At 45.4% G+C, this 20,229-nt stretch overlaps 1 long non-coding RNA gene across 1 annotated transcript in view; it reads right to left on the bottom strand.

Annotated features, from left to right (window-relative positions):
- Window positions 1-15,558: 15,558 nt before the first annotated feature.
- Window positions 15,559-20,229, bottom strand: part of LOC147751169 (uncharacterized) — a 142,824-nt gene continuing 138,153 nt past the window's right edge. Inside the window, exon 3 of the long non-coding RNA XR_015299946.1 lies at window positions 15,559-16,768. This is a non-coding gene — a long non-coding RNA (uncharacterized LOC147751169). The remainder of the gene's footprint in view (window positions 16,769-20,229) is intronic.

Below are 20,229 nucleotides of genomic sequence, written 5' to 3'. Positions count from 1 at the left end.
AGGGCAGGTCTTCTCCACGGCGTACTCTGCTTATGCCAGGGGGGCGCTAATATGGATTAGGGCAGGAGTCCCCTTTCAGGTCAAGAGGACAGCGTTGGACCCAGAGGGGCGTTTCGTGGCCATCTCAGGCACCCTAGGAGGGAGGGATCTGAACGTTTGCTGTGTGTATGCTCCTAATGTTGACCAGACTGCCTTCCTTTCCGGGTTATCGGGCTCGCTGGCCCACTTTTTTGCCGGGCCCCTCCTGCTGGGGGGAGACTTTAACTCCGTAGTAGATGTGGACATGGACCGCTCGCATCCCCCGCTCCCCGATTCCCCGGTCCGGCGTACGGCCAAGGGTCGTCAGGATTGGCAGACCCGCTGGGGTTTGACGGACATTTGGAGGGCGCATCACCCCGCGACTAGAGATTATTCATACTTTTCGAGCCTCCATGAGCTACATGTCAGGCTAGATGGCTTTCTTGGTTCGTCCGAACTAGTTTCGGCAGCGGTCCGTTCGGAGTACCTATCGCGGACCATCTCGGACCATAACCCCCTCCTGCTGGACGTTCGCTGGTTCCCCGGGACGCCGGCAGTACCCACCTGGAAGATGCGCCCCGAGATCCTCGAGGACAATGTCTTCAAGGCGGACCTAGGGGAGAAAATCACGGATTATTTTGCGTCCAACGGCGGTTCCGCGAGTACTAGGGCGTTCGAATGGGACGCTTTTAAGGTGGTGGTGAGGGGCTACTGTATCTCTAAGAAGGTGGGCATGAGGCGTGTTATCCTGGCAGATTTAGATACAGCGGACCGGGCACTCCGCGAACTTGAGGTTAGCCGTCCCGGGCACCCGGAATTGCAAACGCAAACGGTAGAGGCGAGGGAGAAGGTGGCGGTGGAGGTCGAGCGGCTCCGCTGTTTTGATTATAAGGCCTATACGGTCCGGTCTATTGCGGAGGGAGACAGGTCAAGTGCGTTGCTGGCGTGGTTGGCCAACCCCACGCGCCAGTCCCAGACAACGACAAATATGCGTAGGGCAGATGGGACCGAGGTTTGCACCCAACCGGAGATTCTTAGTTGCTTCCGGCATTACTACGAAAGTTTGTACCATAGTCGCTCCGCGCGTGACCCGGATCGGCTTGACAACTATCTTAGCCCACTGGAACTACGCACAGTAGGACAGGAAGTGGCTGAAACCCTGGGATCCGATATCGACTTAGGGGAGATCCGCGGGGCCATCAAACGGATGGCGAGAAACAAGACCCCGGGCCTGGATGGCCTCCCAGTGGAGTTCTATGCAGCTTACGCTGACCTCTTGGCCCCTCGGTTACTAGTGGTCTACAGGGAGGCGAAGAGGTTGGGTCGTCTCCCTGGCTCGATGTGTGAGGCGTTGGTGGTTCCTCTCCTCAAACCGGGCCGGGACTCGTCCGACCCGGGGTCTTACCGTCCCCTATCCATGCTGACGGTGGACTACAAAATATTGAGCAGCATCTTAGCCTCGAGGCTGCTGGGACATATGAGTTCCCTAGTACATGAGGACCAAGCCGGTTTCATCCCACGGCGGAATACAACTATGAACATCCGACGGCTGTTCCGCTTGCTTGGGGAACCATTTGTGGAAGCCCCGTCCCCGGTGGTCTTGTCGGTAGACCTGGAGAAGGCTTTTGATAGCCTGGAATGGGACTACCTATGCACGGTATTACGGAGATTCGGCCTCGGGGAGGGATTTGTCAAATGGACCACAGTCCTCTACGCTTCCGCTTCGGCCAGGGTTAGATCGGGCCCTTTGATTTCGTCGCGATATCCGGTGGAACGGGGCACGCGGCAGGGATGCTCTTTATCCCCGCTTCTTTTTGCACTAGCGGTAGAGCCGCTGGCGATGCACCTCCGCTCGGGAGCCCACTACACGGGCTTATGGACGGCGGCGGGCCCGCATTATGTCTCGCTCTATGCGGACGATCTGTTGCTCTTCCTGGAGGATCCGGTCGACGCTTTGCGGGGAGCGGAAGTAGCGCTAACGGAGTTCGGAGCAGTCTCGGGTCTCCAAGTGAACTGGTCTAAGACCTGCCTCTTCCCAATGCGCAGGGGCACCCCCGCTCCTACGCTAAGTAAGGAGATCAGGTGGGAGCCCGACTGCTTTAAATACCTCGGGGTATTTGTGTATCATGACCAACCCGACCTCCTAGATGGGAACATTGCCCGTTGCATGCGAGCGCTCCGAGGCTGCATGGACTTCTGGGCCACGCTGCCGCTCTCAGTGGCGGGACGTATTGCCCTGCTCAAAATGGTGGCGCTCCCCCGGCTACTGTACTACTTCCGAACCTTGCCGATCTGGGTCCCACCGGCCACGTTTCGTCGCCTGCGTTCTATGGTGACCGGGTTCCTCTGGGGAACGGGCCGGCGGCGGGTGGCCCTCAACACCCTGATGAGGCCAAAGGACGAGGGGGGGCTTGCTGTGCCGGATTTCGAGAAGTACTATCTGGCGGCACAGCTCCAGACCTACACCCAGGAGATAGCCAGGGAATTCAGAGGCCCGGAAGTCGGAAGGGGGACGGGTATGGCCAGGCACATCCTCTCCTTTATCGCGCTGCGACAACGCTTGATCCTACGGGACCTATCGATGGAGGAGCGGACTATCCGACTGTGCTGGAACCGGGCTCACGCTAGAGGCCACTCACGGAATCCATATGCACCTGAAATACCGTTGGGGATGCTGACGGCCCTCCCCCACGGAGGGGATTGGTCACGATTGGCGGACTGGGAGGACTCAGGTTTACAGCTCGTCGGGGACCTGTATGAGGACGGAGCGCTCTTGTCCTTTCAGGATCTCATTGACCGCTTTGGGATCTCCAGGGGCGACTTTCTGCTGCATTCGGCCATTGTGCGAGCGATCCAGGCGCACTGGCAGAACGGGCTAGAGGAACCCCAATTATCTCAGGTATGCCAGTACGTGATGATGTCGGCGGGCACGGTGAAGGCGGTCACTTGCCTCTACGGCAGGTTGATCACCGAGGGGTTGGTTCCTCTCACCACATTGAAATCCCGCTGGGAGGAGGACATTGGTAGGGAGATACCGGAGACGACCTGGGCCCAGCTGGTGAGGCGTGCCTGGAAGGGTACACGCAGCGCCCGTTTCCAACTGGTCCACTATTATGTTCTCCACAGAGCGTACCTGACCCCGGTAAAGATCAGGCGTTACTTTGCCACGGCTTCAGCGGAATGCCCTAGGTGCCCGACTCAGGAGGCGGACCTTTTACACATGCTATGGGCCTGTCCAGGACTGACGTCCTACTGGCAGGAGGTAGCGGCGACCTTAGAGGAGGTGACGGGGAGGCATCTATCATTCGATGTGGCGGTGGGGCTCTTGCACTGGTTCCCCCATACCCCCCGGAATAAAATCTCCAGTAAATTCATTGACCTGGGGCTCCTACTTGCTAAGCGAGAGGTGACCGGGAACTGGAAGGCACGGGCTGGTCCGGCAGGCAGCAGATGGCACAGTGAGCTTTTGAAGTGGGCGGCGGGTGAGAGCGCGCTAAGATACCAGCTGGCTTGGAGGCAGGGTAACGAGAAGGCGCAGGAGGCCGCGTTAGAGTGGGAAACGCTGGTGCAGGCCCTCAGAGATTATTGTACCCCCAGCGACTCCGATTGTGATGAGGCAACTCGCCCCGAGTCCCGATAAACATTAGCATTGATAGCACTATTACCTTCACCGTGGGTCAAGCAAGGGATCCTACGTTGATGAGCTCCCTGGCGCTGATGGTGGGGGGGGGGGGGGGGGGGGGGGAGAGTTCCGTAGTTAATGGGCAGTTCAAGGGGGGGGGTTACTGTGGGGGTTTTGGGTTTGTTTAGAAAAGCAGAAGACGGACAGTGTGTCATCCGGACCAGCTCCAGCATTCTACTGACCCCAGCTTATTTGCCGCCCGACCCCAGGGATATGGGCTAATTGGCTGTGTACAAACGTTATGGAGGGGGATCAGTGGGCTTTCTGTTGTAAATATCGTTCATACCACAATGCTGGTCGATACTGTATTGATTTACTGATTCCTGCAATAAAAATATATTTAAAAAAAAAAAAAAAAAAATCAAAGGCAGTGTCTCCTGTGAATTCATTGTGATACCTGAGGAAGCCACAGCTTTCAGCTTGTGAGTACTTTCCCCACAGTGATGGCGCAGCAAATAAAATATTACCAGGATAGAGATTTGTCTTTTGTTGCGAGTGTGCAGCATGCACTGTACATGAAGCAATACTGATTCCTTTGGCAATGAGTGGTCTCCATCTGGCCATAGCACTCAGTTTTAGTTTGATTAGGTTTGTGATCTTAAAAAAAAAAAACTTTAGTAAGCCCTTTTTTGAACACAAAAAGTAACATGCCACTCATATTTTCCAGAGCTCCAACTGGAGCAGTGTGCTTTTCATTTGTGCTGTTCCACAAAGGCATTCCCCAGGGGAAAATTCCAGGTGACTAGTTTCTAATGGTTTCTTCAAGCTGGTTTTCCTTGTTGCATATGGTGTTCCACTTAGCCTTTGAAATGCTATGGAAAAAATGTAATTGGCATCTTGGAAATGGTTATTGGTGCCTAACCTTGCCTGTGGGTTTTGCCTAGTGTTTCCTCTCTGTACAAAAACCGTATTCCTATGTTCAAAGGCCTGCCTGGTCAACAGGAATGTATACATGGAACAAATGCTTATATGTTTCTTCCGATCCGTACCATGGTTCCAAAGGGGAATCTTTCTCTGCCTCTCTGAGATTGGAAATGTACGGATTCAGAAGTGCAGCAGTAATAAGAAGCTGCAGCAAAGTCTTCAACACCTTGAGATTTAATCTAATTATATAGATTCCAGGAATCTGGCGGGCAGGAGAAACCTCCCCAACAATGTTATCCCTCCACCTCTAGGGCATAAATAAGCATGTGACGCCCAGTCGGTGGTCAGCATTAAGTTGGGTTCCTTGAACGACTTTAACTTTAAATGTTATTTAAAAACAACTTCAGAACTAAAGTTTGCATTCCCACGACTTTATCTGCACTCGCTGCACCTACTGAACACGAGAAATAGAAAGTACTCCTGCCTGCCATTATGAATTTGGCCCTGAAATTTTTTACTCCCTTTTGGCGGCATGGGAAGAGGCCACAGCCCTTTCTACTTGTACTAGCAGCATCTGTCTATTCCATGAATTTTCATATTTTTTGTGTTATGGGTCAATTCTCACATATATTTACAGTCATGTGATGTGCTACTACTTAATGTTCTCACACATGCCTTTGTGAATCGGCCCCAGAGGCAACCTGGGATCCGGCCTACTGCCCTCCGCAGTCCTCAGAACTCTTACATTTGGTACCAAATCAACTTGAAGTTGTGACTTGATAATCGTGTTTTAAACCTATGTGTTCTGTAGTGAACGGTCCCTTTGCTGTTCTAGGCGGTACAAAAGGGGGTGGTGATGGACGGAGCATCTGAACCAATCAAACACTCACACCCAGTCAACAGATCTGGGTTTAATCCATCACCGTTCTTTAGCCCACTCTGCCACCCCAGTTCAATCATGGCCATATGCAAATCAGTCTGACCCTGTGCCTCATGGGAACAGTCCAGCCCGAACTGCCAAACCATGCCTTCCCTGGACCGGAAACAAGCTTCCTAGGACCTGTTTCTGGCATTTCAGCCGAATTCAGCCCGGCTTGCTTGAATCCAGTGGCAAAGTGAGCAAGGAACTCACGTCTGAGCATACCCTGCCAACTTATGGCGAACAAAGGGGTACAAAAGGGGGTGGTGATGGACGGAGCATCTGAACCAATCAAACACTCACACCCAGTCAACAGATCTGGGTTTAATCCATCACCGTTCTTTATCCCACTCTGCCACCCCAGTTCAGACATGGCCATATGTAAATCAGTCTGACCATGTGCCTCATGGGAACAGTCCAGCCCGAACTGCCAAGCCATGCCTTCCCTGGACCGGAAACAGGCTTATGCCAGAAACCGGTCCTAGGAAGCTTGAATCTGGTCCAGGGAAGGCATGGCTTGGCAGTTCGGGCTGGACTGTTCCCATGAGGCACAGGGTCAGACTGATTTGCATATGGCCATGTCTGAACTGGGGTGGCAGAGTGGGCTAAAGAACAGTGATGGATTAAACCCAGATCAGTTGACTGGGGGTGAGTGTTTGATTGGTTCAGATGCTCCGTCTATCATCACCCCCTTTTGTACCCCTTTGCTGTTCAAGTTTGTCATTCGAAGTCAATGGTCGTAGTAATTTCAGCTCACTTGTACTCTGCAATAATTACTGAGAGGTGCAGCATGCACTGATATTGGCTACCATGGCAACAGATGGGTTTGAGTGGGGCAGGCTCCCATTGTTTCATTCAAACGCAACACCTTTAAACAAGTCCTAAATAAATACGGCCATAATGCACATTTCCTAGCTTGATAACCTAAACAGGGGCTGTTGCCTCTACTGTCACATTGGAATTAAAATGCTGGTATCTATTCTCCAGTAGTGTGTTCAGCGTGCATCACTCCCTGCATCGAATGTGATCACATTTTATTCCTATAAAAAATGCACATGTTCTTTCAACAAAACAAGATTAAACTAGGGAACTTACACTGATAATTTCACCAGGCATTTGTCCTCAGTCTTTCTGACAACAGGCTCAGTAGAGGTGATGTTTTTTATTTGATACGTGGAAGTAATAAGTAAACATTGCAGATATATGTGCTGACTTCATCCAGCAGTTTTTCCAGACTTTTACCCATTCCACAAGCCCCTTTTAAGCTCTATTTACACAAATAAGGCTACCTGGTGAAAAGAGAGTTGAAACCTACCCGAGGCATTCCCACGTCCTACCTCATTGTAAGATTTGTTGTTTTTGTCCCAGTGCTGAATGGATTGGAATGAGCTTGGCATTCCCCGTGTAGTTTAAAAAGAATTTGTAGAAAAAACTATCTTTTATCTTTTACTTTAAAACTGAACTAAGAATCACAACCACTGCCATTGTTACATTAGAAGTCTATTCACTAAAATGTAATGGGGCAGCAAAAACCACTCCAGGCACCCGTTGACCCAAAAGACGTCACATGGTTAACAGCTTGTTATGTTAAAATTACTTTCAAGGTCACGTACACCGATTGGTTTCTTGGCGCTAGTATAGGAGTAGTTGAGCCCCGTAGCGCTACTCATATGCCTGGACAAAGAGCCATATCTTAAGAAGTCTCCTGAACACTGAGAACCTGCTGCCCCCTAGTCTCTTCCGTTTTTAAGACGGAATGACCATTACATTCAAGTGGGCAGACCTCAGATTACACGAAGGTACATGTCTGTAGGGACTTAAAAGATGAGGCACCCACTTTAAAAGCACAGCGTTGTGGTATTGGGAGCCTGCGGAGCTACCGCATAAGAGGGGTGGCATGTTGCCATCTTGGTTGATGCAAGATCAGTCTGGCAGCCTGGTTTTGCACCAGCTGCAGTTTCCTGACTAGGTATGCAGGTAATTCGAAATATAAAGCGTTTGCATAATCTCAATGGCAGATGACCATTGCAGTACAATCCGCACCAGTGTCTCTCTCGTAAGGATTCTACAGATTTTCCTGATCCTCCTTAACTGGAAGAATCCGGTAGAGACTGCTGTTCCGATCTGAGACTTCATAGATAAGTCACTATTTATTGTGACCCCAAGGGTTTTCGTTGAAGGGAATGGAACTGGAGGACTACCCAAATCCGTAGGCCAAAAGGGCAAGCTCCAGGGGTTCTGAATGCCACCAGTCCGGATCAGTTCAGTTTTGTCCGGGTTTAGCTTGAGATGGTTGCTATTCATCCAGTTGCAGATGTACAGCAAGGTGGCCTGAAAGACATAGATGGACTTGGGTGTATTCTTGATTGTGAATATAAGTTGTAGGTCTTCTGCATAGTTAAAGGTGTTCACCTTACGCTCCTTAAGGATCGGATCAAAGGGAGTAGGTATAGGTTAAACAAGTGCGGGGATAATGACAATCCCTGTGGCACTCCACAATTCTTCATAACCTCAGGCACGATAAAGTGAGACAGACTGACAGATTGAGATCGATCCTCCAGAAAGGATGTAACCCAGTCAAGGGCTGGGCCCTGCTGTCCTTCATCTCTGACACGGTCTACCAGAATTTCATGGTCGACCGTGTCAAAAGCAGTGGAAAGGTCTAGCAGCACCAGGTCCTGAGAAGTACCTTTATCAGCTTCCTTTCTTAATTTGTCCAATACCGACAGAATGACCGTCTCCATAGAGTGAGATGGGAGAAATCCTGCTTGATGGGGGTCAAAGAACTGAGATTGTTTGATGAATGAGCATAATCATTTTGCTACATGGGATTTTAGTATTTTAGTCAGATAAGGAAGCAGAGATATGTGACAATAATTAAGTAGGGCCAAGGGTCGGCCCTAGGTTTTTTCAGAAGGGGACTACAGTAGATTTTTTGAAGGCTCTGGGGACACGGCCCTGCTTCAGTGATTCATTCAGAAGACGGAGGGCGGGAGCAGGGTTTGCAGTTAACACTTCCTTAAGGATGTGTGGTGGACAGCTATCTGTGTGGGAACATGATGTAACCCCAGCCTAAGAATTCCAGGAAGGCTTCACTGCTAATCAGTGGGAATTGGCATAAAGAGTTAGGGTTCCTCAAGGCCGTAGGCAAGGCCTCATATGCAGGACTTAGGACTGGTTTTGATCTTAGCAAATTTGTCAATGAAGAAGACGTTCCATGAATGGCTAAGTGACTGGGACGGCACTGGTTTTATTATGACTCTATCCGGGATGGACAACTCGTTGACAATTGAGAATATGTCTTTTGATTTGTTTGTAGTGTTCATAATCTCGCAGAGAAGTAATCAGACTTAGCGATTTGGATTGCTTTCCTATAGTCCTTTAGTTGAGCTAGGTAGGAGACTTTCTTATCGGAGGAGTAATTTCTTCTTCACATTCTTTCTAATTGGCGCAAGGCCAATTTTTGGATTTTTAGGTCTTCAGTTAACCATCTCTGCTCCTCATGGCGCCTTGCTACTCTAATTGTCCTGAGGGGGTCATGTTGATTATTCACTGTCAAATTGGATGTTACAAGATTGGATGTCCAAGTTTGATCTAGATTATGTCCCTTAATATGAGTGGGGGAGGTTACATGCTGAGTACAATTCAGCCCGTTTGTTTAGATCAGCCATTTCTGCTGATTATTGTCTGTCCTCCCTTTCATTGGCTCAATAATTAAAATCGCCAATAAGCAAGATATGTGCTTGTCCCTTTTTTAACCCATTAACAGCCTCCAGTTTGCTGTCTGTGGCTGCCATCTTGAACTCTGAAGTCGGGGGTAAAGATGGCAGTGCCAGGGCGTGCAAGACGTCATGCCAAACGTAACAGCTGACGTCTGAGAGTAAAGGCTGAAGAGGTGTTGGTTTCCTTCATTAAGATCCAGTCTGAGGGCCTGGCCTAGGAAGCAGGCTTTCAGCTCTATTTTCAGAAGGAAAGTATTGTTGGGAATGTATTCCTCATTATTCAGCAGCAGAAATGAACAATGATCACAGGAAACACCGGTAGGATTTTTCTTCTGAAGTTTTATTCCACGGTTAGGGTACATGTCAACCCCGAGTGTAATGAATCAACGACATCACCTGACATGTATATATCAATGCCCTCCCACATTTGAAAGAATACCCCGCTAGCACAACCACCAGCTCCCCGTGCAAGTAAACATCCCTTGGACACAGGGAGAAATGCGCGTGTCCCATCATGTAACAATACTTCTCTTATCAAAGAAAAACAACACTCATACACACGCGAGCTCGCGAGGAAACTCTCCATCGCGCGCTCGCGTGTATGCAACAGGTATCTTTATTGTTGAAAACATGGGCAGGATTTTAGAACCCCTTTGAGGCATAAGTTGACACCAACCTACCATGTAAGAGGCTAAAAAGGTAAGGCAACAGTAGCACGAATATGCCCCTTGCGTTTATTCTTAGAATGTAACTGCATCATAATTCTCGGGAGCTTAGAATGTTGGGGCCTCATTTATGAGGCTGTCTTCGTCACTGTTACGCCGACAGTGCGTCACTTTTTGTGACGCACTAGTGGCGTAAAAAATGCGCCTTATTGCTCCATATTTACAAAGTGACGTATCTAGGTAGATGCGTCACTTTGTAAACCCCTGCGCCACATTATACCTGCGCCAGGTTTAATGTATGCAAGGGGGGCCTATTGACGCAAGGATGGGTCGTAGAAGTGATGCAGTGAAATTATGAGATTTCACTGCGTCACTTTTAGGACGCCGTTGCGTCAAAATCTTGCGCCTGCCTCACAGCAGGCGTAAGAGTGACGCAGGCCCTTTCACATGGGGCTTGCCCCATGTGAAAAGACGCATTGCTGGAGTTGCGTCACTTTTGTGACACACTCCAGCAATGCGTCACTTTTGCGCTTACAGATACGTCAGAAATACTGACGTATCTGTTACTCCTTGCGCCATGATGCGTCATACATTAAATATGACGCATCAGGAATGTCGCAGGAGTGCGCACTGAGAAGTGACACATCGATGCTTCCACGCAGCGATGTGTCATTTCTCATAAATGAGGCCCTATATATTCGCTATTACAGTGTCCCAATACTGTTACAATTGTGTCTCAGTCGGTGGCTGCAAAAATTATAGGCAAACAGTATGACTTGTCTGTTAAAGATTGCTCTGTGTGTTATGTCCCTGATGGGATGCCGTCCTGGACTCCCTCTGCAGGCACCTGCCTTAGCAACTCGCGCAGACACTTTTATCCAATCAACATATAAATTGAACATTTGGACAATTTCCATTTAAGATCGTTTATCTCTTGTTTCTGTAAATTGCATAATCTCCCCATGACTGGAAAGGCGACATCTGTCTGAGTACAACAAAGCGAAGCCAGGGCGGATTTATGGAGCCGGAGGAAATCCTCTGAGTGCTGCCGGCATTTGCGATTTTAAGTCGGGGCAGGAACAACCGCTTGAGGTTGCTCTGTGGCTACCCCTTCCCTTGCAATTCTTCAGCAGATAATTGCTTTGTGATTTGAGGTCTGCCACTCTCTTTACAGAAACCTCCGTTCGCTTAGCGGGCTTGGTAGAGGCGTATGTCACAAGTGATTTAAATACATTGCTTTGGAGTGTGCTGGCCACCGCCTGCTCTCTGCAGCTTATTAACCAGAGCAAGAACGAGGACTACTGTTTATTCATACTTGGAAATGGCCTCTTTGTGTATTTTGTGGTTTCAAAAAAAGAAAATAATGCCAGGAAAGCATATAATATGTTTGTGGGTAATCCTGAATTTTACATAGTACGTTTGCAGCATATTTATGGAGAAGCTTATAAAGAACACCGCTCGCTTCCTGCATGTCTCACCAGGATCATGCCTTCACTGCTTTGAAGCGGGGTATGAGGAGACAGAAAAAGAGGCACATTTTTCAAGATGGCCGCAAATGGCTTATGGTCACCTCCATCTGTTGTGTGTCCTCTTGCCCTCTCTGCTGGAGTCTTCCACTAGATGAATCATGGGCTGAAGAGGCCTGCCTATCTCAGGCTCCTGTATCACCATAAGCTGTGGTTCACATCGCTGAAGCCTGTAAGGCACGTTTTTTTGGGTGGAAGATAGTAGTGCGTTGCAAGGGTTAATTTTCAAATTGTAAAGTATCTCTTCTCCAAAACCATAATATATTGCAACAAGGTTACAATTAGGGAGTGCAGGACTGTTGTGTTTTTTTTTTTTTTTTTTAATATGGGTGTTTCTTTTTACAACTGTTAAAATAATTTCAGATACCTTGTTGACGTGAGATACACAATAATTCTATGAGCTTTCATGGGACTGAAAAACGTCTAGAGACCAGTTTCACACCATTTATGGCTCTACAAGCAATGTTTGTGGACCCATGTTGCACTCAGTCTTACATCGGAAAAGCCTTCGACCTCTACTACTAACTTGCCCGATATTTACCACCTTAAACTCTTTCCACATCTCCCACAAAGAACACTTCCCACATTTACCACTGCAGATATGTTTACCCCACTCCCTTTTAAATTCGCCATCTTGTACCCATCTTACATTTAGAAAAAGGTACTTACCCAACATTTTAATGATGCACTTGCCATCATACCTTCGTCCCAAAATGTATCACCATGCATTGACCTCTATTTACAATTGTGCACTTATTTATTATCCTAAACCAACAGCACATTTTCTAATATGCACTCAACCCTATATTTACCACCAAGCCTTGTTTAACCACCGAGCACATCTCCACATCTACCACGAGGTCTTATCACCTTTATCAAAGACCCACTAAGTGCCACAGCAACTCCACTCGCAGTATCAGCCTCTTTAATCCATCCAGCTTCTTAAAAGATCTTAGTGTTGCATTCAGTAGGGCAAGTGAAGAGTTGTTCCTCTAACAAGTGTTAACATGAACTCTCAAAGATTCGTCCCAAAGACACTATATGCAAAATTGAATCCCACCAACAAGACATGACTGGATAATTGGCTGTGCCCCTTCTTCCAGAAACTACTTTTGCTATGCAATTTTGCACTTAGAAAATAAATGTTAATCATTGGGCAGACAGAGCCACAACATATAATTTCTCCTGGAATGCCATTACAAATAGTGCAGAAAGAGGTTTGACATTCCTGGTTCCTTGCTGTAAAAGCTCTTTCAGCCACTCTGTTGGTTTTGCCATGATTTATTCAATTTCATTTGCAGAAAGATACAATGTATAGCTGCATTGTCCTGCTCGACTTTTGTGTTGTTGCTGATTTCTCATCTTATTTAAAGAACACTCCACAGTGGTTCTTCAGATAAATAGAGCTTGTCTCTGAAGCTGAGTGTTGGAATCGGCTTTCTTCCAGCCTTTGTTCAAATTCGAGTCATAATCTCCGTTTAGCACTCCTCCCAAGAGGCATTGTCTCCATCACAGCTTCATAAAGTTGGGGATCTAATTTCTGCAAGAGAAACCCACTGCTAAAATGGACTTACTCAATCAGACGGACCTTCATATCTTCAGGACCGCCAAGTACGGGATTCTTTAATATTCTTAGCTGAATTAAGTGCTGTGAAAACCAGATAAATGGCATCTTTTTCATTTCTCTGTCCTTTACTATCAATATCTTCTGCCCCTGGTAGAACTCCCCTTTGCCCATGAGACAAAAATGTTCAGGTATGCTTTCAGTGAAAACCAAATTCTTTTTTAGTTTAAAAAACGAGGTTGCAATTGGTACTAATCAGATCTGATTGGCTGGCCATTGCTGGTCAACTTTTAAAACCATGAAATAAGAAGTTCTACTTGAGAAAATGACTTCTCTTCTCAGGGACAATAGACTGTGGCACTTCACTGGGGCCCTGTCCTCCAAGCCTGATCAAGCTGTGGACTCTGATTGATTCAGACCTTACTGGTCATGCGTGTATCTGTGTATCTTAACTGCATTTATCAACTGAAAATCTAGCAGGGATTTTACTACTGTTTGGTTTCTCTCTGAATCAGGATTCATACTTTTTATTTAATCCTGAACAGATTATTGTTACATTCTCTATTTATGCATTCTGCTAAATTTCATTGCTCAACTACATTAGAATCGGAGAGACTCGCACCTGTTGTTATGGGTTATTAAGACATTTAGTTGTGTATTGCTGTGCATGAAGCCTCCTTATGATTACATTTGGTTCACTTTTTACCATAGAATTTAGCTTAAGACAATTTGTGCCACTCATTTGGATTTTTATTATTTTAGATTAGATGGCCCTGCATTCGGAACACAACGTTTTCTAGCCTCATTCTAAAACAAACCTCTACCACAGATCACACATTTGCAATTCCAATAATTAAATTGACCAGAGATATCTTTCACAGTACATGCTGTGACACTCAGACATTCCTTCCCTGTTCCATCATGGAACAAATGCATGGACCAATTATTTGAAAACGTTTGCAAATGTTAAGCCACAGACTAGCAGTTTTCCTCATCTAGGGTTTTATTGATCCTTTTTGTGCAGCGCTAACACCTTTTATAAAAGACTTACTAAGTGCCACAGCAACCCCACTCACACTGATAAGTCTCTTCCATCCGTACAGTTTCTCGAAAGATCTTAATGCTGCATTCATTAGGGCAAGTGAAGAATTGTTCTTCTGACTACTGTGACCACTAAATCTCTTGCAGGTTCATGCCAAATTGGATATGTGCAAAATTGAATTTGACCAAAAAGATACGATTGGATAATTGTCTGCTTCCCTTCTGCCTGAGACAACTTTTGCTATCAGCTTTCCCTATCTATGGGGTTTTAATATTACTTACTGGTGTGGAGCACTAAGGTAGCCGTTGGTGTTAGGGCACTCGTACATCCCCTGTAAACAACTCACAATGTAGGTTCCTTTAATGCATTAATCCTGGCTGGAGATTGTCCATCTTACAATCGCCAGTCTCCATTATGAAACCACTTGGGTGAAATCTGTGCTAGACACAATTCTATAAATAAATGCTACCTTGAACCAAATCCTTCTGAATTAACAACTCTGGATAACTTTGTGATCTCAGGGTGTCTTTGGCTGCTTCCTGAGTTGGTAAAGGGTCTACTTGAAGATTTTCAATGAGAACATGTCAGTTAGGAATGTGTTTATTAAGGCATGGTGGAATCTTACAGTTGCTCAGTTGTTATGGAGCGTGGACTGAACAGTGGTCCATGGTGAGTATAGTAGCTGTGTTCTGGACTCTTTGAATGTCATCTAGCTTGAACTGTTGTAGTAAGACTTGTAGATGGTGCCAAGATTGCTATTGACCTTTGCTCCAGTCAGTGAAAAATACCCATCTGTTACATTGTGTTTATGTAGGCATATCAAGACTGCTATTAGAAGGAGATCCTTTTGTCAAAGGATGTACTTTGTATAATCCTAACATTTAGAGTGGACTTTAGGGCAGTTCATTGTACATGATTTGGCTTTCTTGTTTATTTAATTTGCTTACTTCTTGTTCAGTGGTTTTCCTTCCTTGTCTTATATTCCATATTGCCCTCTCTTCCCCACAGCCCTAATGCCTCCATTGCGTGCTTCCCTGATCCAAGATTTTTTCCTTTTTCTTTATCCGCTTCCCCCACACCTCAAATGCTTCTGTTGCTCTTCTGTCAACTTTTCATTGATCCCATCTCCTGCTTTGAATTCTCCCCCATAAACTTCCTGTATGTACTCCTCCGTTCCTCCTCTGTGCCTTCCAATACAATTTGTTTTTATTCATATTCTTTCTGGGGGCACAACAGATGCCAGTTGACGGCAGGCAACCCCGTTGTTTTTTTTGTTTTTTAAATAATGCCTTAGTGCAAGTAAAAAATAATTTCATTATTTTCTGCTCCGAGTGCCATTGGCCACATTAGAACTTTAAATATAAAATAAAATAAATGCAATATACCCACATTTCCCATGTGTGGTTATGTCATTGCAACTGTATTTTTATTGTCTTTTTTTTTTTTGCTGATGCTGCACAACATCTACTAAAGGCACTTAATTTTGCCTATGCTGTACAGCATTGGCAAAAAGAGATTGGCAAACTCAATAGATCAAAATGGACAGACCATCAGGCTTTGTCAGTGCTTGTTTTAATAGCTATAAGAGGATGTAAAACACAAAAAGTGAGAAGTGCATCTAGTTTTTGCAGCTTTTCTCAGAACACTGTTCCTTTTGGCAATTGCAGTGTTAGCACATACCACCAGTGACAATAAGTATACGAGTGTTGTACAACATTATATAATACAAATAATTCTACATTGCAAATTAAATTAAAATAACTTCTAAAAATACTTTTCTATGGTTATCTAAATATCTAGTAAAAAGGAAGGAGTACACAGTGTTTGATAATAGTTTATAAAAATGGCATATGTCCGTAAGAATATATGTACCCATTCTTTTTTAATTGTACACATCTGGAAATTTCCAAAGCTTGATACAATTGTGCAGCATAAGCAGTTTATTGGTGTGGCTCTCTGCAATAAGCGTGTACTACAAAAAGTGCTTTATTTATAGTTTTTTTGCGTGCATGAAGGGCATGATGCAAATAATCAAATACTATAATCTGTGTTTGTGTGTGTGCAAATTGTGCAACGAGTATACCGTGTGTGTCTGAATGTACATGAGACAAATAATGTCACTTATTAAAATAAAGGGGAGGGTGAGCCAAGGAAGGCTCAAGCCTGACCCAGGCTAAATATCGGGTTCTTGTTTAATTTTGAGTAAAAATAAAGCTACTTACCTCCCTTATGGAGTATTCAAAAATTAAAGCACGCATTGGCAATGCCCATAGGTTTGTGCATTGTCATGTGAATGCCAACATGTAATCTTTGACAATGTTGTCTATAAAGTATTATTTAAAAAAGGGGAAAGAAAAAAAATACTGGTGGAAAAAACATTTCTTATGGTATCTCAAAATTGTTAATTGAATTAAATGTATTCAATCTTTATACATGGTGTGGTTTAGTTTTCAAATACTTTTCACACAGGGAACTCTGAACAGAATTAAAAAAGAATAAGGACATTTTGGCATGTAAAGGGAAACCCTTGCCGCATAATTTCCTCTTCAGCCATTTGATTCCCTGTAGTAGCATAGAGAGCAGATGTATGGGTCTCTAGAAGTTGTTTAATTCCAAGCAGATCTTCTGCTTTAGATGCCCCTTCCCCCAGTGCCATCAAAGCCTTTGTGTGCCAGATCTTCTCCTTTCATATATGCTGGCTGGAGTGGGGCGCAAAAAAGGCACGGGGTGAGTACTTGAGGGGGAAGTAGCCCAGGAGGGAGAGAGCTAAAAAGAAAAAAAACAATTCTCTAAATGTGAGCAGTGGACGGATACAAGTCATACAATCAACAGGATAGTAAAGAGGCTGTGCTCCAGGGGATAGACAAACACAAGAAGAGGAAGGCAATCCATCAAATAAGAAGCAAGCAATTAAATGGCAAAGCCAACCAATGCTAAGGAATTGGTGGGCTGTAAGCTCACTGAATGTTGACAGTGGGTTTCAGCACCAACATGCTTGTGCATTCAGGTAGGCCTGACCTAAAAAATGCAGCTGCCTGCTGCTAATGGAGGAACATCTGTCAATTCATCTTTATCATGGATAACAACATTTGAAAGCCCAAATTTGCATTTAAACTCACTCCACTGAACTTGACTGGAATGTAAGTGAAATTGAGTACAGTCTGCATCCAAGCTTTGCTTCACATACATCACATTTAATGCTAGTAAAATGACAGCAAACTCTGTGGGATCTCGGTGATCTCATTGCCTCTCCTGAAATTGTTTGTCAGAAGAAGCAAGTGATAATAACATAAAAAATATTAACATAACAAATAGTGTCCTACTTTTCCTTAAACTTAAGTTTGCAATGTGGAAAACAGTATAATCAATGCCCTTAGCTGGATTGCATTATGTTCCGAATACCCAGTCTCTTTTCTGATCCTGCACCGTTTAATATTAAATCATATGAACATTTTTCTAGAAAAATCTTATGTTGTGTGAAGTTTCCATAGCATATTATGCATGCATTTTCAAGCCAGCGTTATTGAATCCATTGTAGAAATTTCGCCCCTGAATGACCATTAAACAACGCGTTGTTCTTTGTTGTGAAACAGGAAGAAGACAACCTATTTGTCTGGCGGCTGAGTTACAGCATGTGTGTCCAGGAAATCTGGGCTCAAATCTATCTACCCCACTTAGCCAAACTGTGTACGAATGGGCAAGTCGGTCTGTTTCACTTTGCCTCAGTCTCACAGTGTATAGAGTTTAAGAGCACCTTGAAGTAATTCTTGTCAGAACCTGCAGTACACAACATTTCACTCTTACAGTGGAGAAGTGTGGCTCAATGGTTAGAGCGGCAGACCCTGATGCAGAGTTCTAGCCCGGGACCAGGGTTCAATTCCCCGCCTCGGCGGGTCTTGGGCTCAAAAATTCCACGGACCTGATCATTCTCCCCTCGGTGCCTATTCCAATCATAGAGTCCCACTCTGCAACTCTGGGCAATAGCTTGCGTAATCTCCACAACGGCCACCACAACGCTAAGGATGCCTGGCCTCCACCTTGAGGGTGCCCAGGAGTATACGCCTCCCAGGGAAAGCCAGGACGGGTTCCACAGCAGTATTCGTACAAGCGCCTTGAGACCCTTGCGGGTGGGTAGTGCGCTATACAAGTATCAATTTACTTTTTTATTTTAATTTTATTTTTTTACATTTGTTGTTGTTTTAACGTGGACTATAATGTTGAGTCATGTATAACTATATCATTGGCCAAAAATGCAATGCACGTGGCAGTGTCTTCCCACGCTTCACTCTAGGAATCATAGGCAGTGTGTGCTGAAAATTCTTGATGTTTTGAAGTTCCTCTGTAGAAAGGGGGATAGGTGTTGGCCTAACGGCTAGAGCGGTCGACCTCCAGTCTGGGGAACTGGGTTAGAGTCTCTACAATGAGCATCCTGTGATCCTGGGCAAATCACTTAATCTCCCCGTGCCTAACAAAAAATAATGTGTCCTCAGGTAACTGGTGCTTCCAGTCAAATTTGCGCTATATAAAACTCCGTAAAGGAAATTAAGTATTGCTTTTAACACACGATGTTATAAGGTGAAACTTGCAAAAGTCCAAAAGCTTGTTTCGAATTGTGGGGTCTGTATATTGTGTTTGCATGAGCACTGACTCTTCCCAGGCTTGGCTTTCTCTGTGAGGTTGCTGGCCTGCCCACCTCCATCATGAAGTTGTTTGCTATTTACAGACTTTCCTGGCCACCTGCATCAAGCACGGTTTACAGCGTGGCGCGTTGCCTGTCTCTGCTAGATTTACAGTACGAGCAGTGCACTTGGACAATACTAGAACAAAGCCAAAACTATTGGCTTTGTGGTTGTTACTGTCTGGGTATTTGCACTTTTTATGTGGCTTCTTATGTTCTGTTATTCCTTCAGTAGAACAGCCTGAGTCAGCGCCTGTGATTGGTGAGTTGCTGACACCTGAACTGTAATTGCATCACTGTGCAACCGGCAGTCATTGACAGATGCAAGCCTAGTGGCAGAACCGCAAATCACTCCTTAATTGGGTGTTAGCAAACACTGCAGCAGGCTGTTCTTGCTATGCATTCTAAGTGCAATTACAGATGTTCATTAATGCACGTAAAAGATCGATGTTTTACCATGAGCAATTTGTAAAATGTGACCCTAGTGAGAATCCTTTGTGTGCCAAACATTTGTTGCTCAAAATCCCAGATCCTCAGAAGTGCAGAGCATGCTGTAGCACGTCACACAGGGGCGGGGAACAAAAACAGTGACCCAGAACCTTCGTGTGGCCACCGTCTTTGGTTTTAATTGGCTGAAGGCTTTTTTGTACTGATTTGACTGCCACAAACTGGCCTAACATGTAGTGTCATCTTAAGGATTTGGATGGCCCTGGGTAAGAAATAGTTTGGGGACCACTGTTTAGCACAACTTTGAATTTTATTGGCCGCTTTCTGCTAATTCAAGCCCTGTGTTGCCTAACAATATTGAATTATACCTTGAAGGTAAATATTCAGAAATTTACAGAAATGAGCTAGAGAGAAAGTTCTCTTTCCCAGGGGCCACTAGGAAGGCGGGGGCCTTGGGCAATTGCCCACTTGGCCTAAACCTTAAAACGTCTCTGCTTATGTGTTTTTCATTAGAGGAGGAAATGTGCACAAAAGCAAGTGTAGGAAGAGAGTCAGTTGAATTGACAGTCAAAGCGGGTTGACGCTTCTTGTAAACGTGATAAATTTCAAAAGATTTTTTCAATTAACAGTTTACTAAATATTATATTGAAGTAACATGCCTATAAAATGCCTCCAGATAAAAAAAGATTGAAAAGTATAGCCTACGAAATGGCTTTTTCGATCTCCCCACTGGCTAAGATATCTGTCCAGGGACCCTGTTTTGTGATATCACCATGGGTGGTTGCAATTGATCCAACTCCGTCGACATTTAAATCCCGCAAAATTGTGCGTGTGATGTGTCTAATCATGCTGCGCCCTCTGAGTATTTACGTTATCAATTAAAGTGCTATGACTTTCCCTAGACCGCAAGATAGTGCTTTAAAACTTAAATAAATAATCCATTCATTCTTCTGTTTGAGCTTCTAAACTGTTGGTCCTGGCACCATTGGCGTGGGTCTCCCTTCCATTTTTTGCTATTGCCTCATGTGTTTTTGCTGGTATTAAATGCTTTGGGCACTGTGCCACTGCTATTCAGTGCCACAGTGCAAGTGCTCCCTATTGT

The sequence above is a fragment of the Lissotriton vulgaris genome, chromosome 1_1, assembly GCF_964263255.1.
Source record: "Lissotriton vulgaris chromosome 1_1, aLisVul1.2, whole genome shotgun sequence".
Taxonomy (NCBI): Eukaryota; Metazoa; Chordata; class Amphibia; order Caudata; family Salamandridae; genus Lissotriton; species Lissotriton vulgaris.
This window is presented reverse-complemented; position numbering and strand designations above follow the sequence as displayed.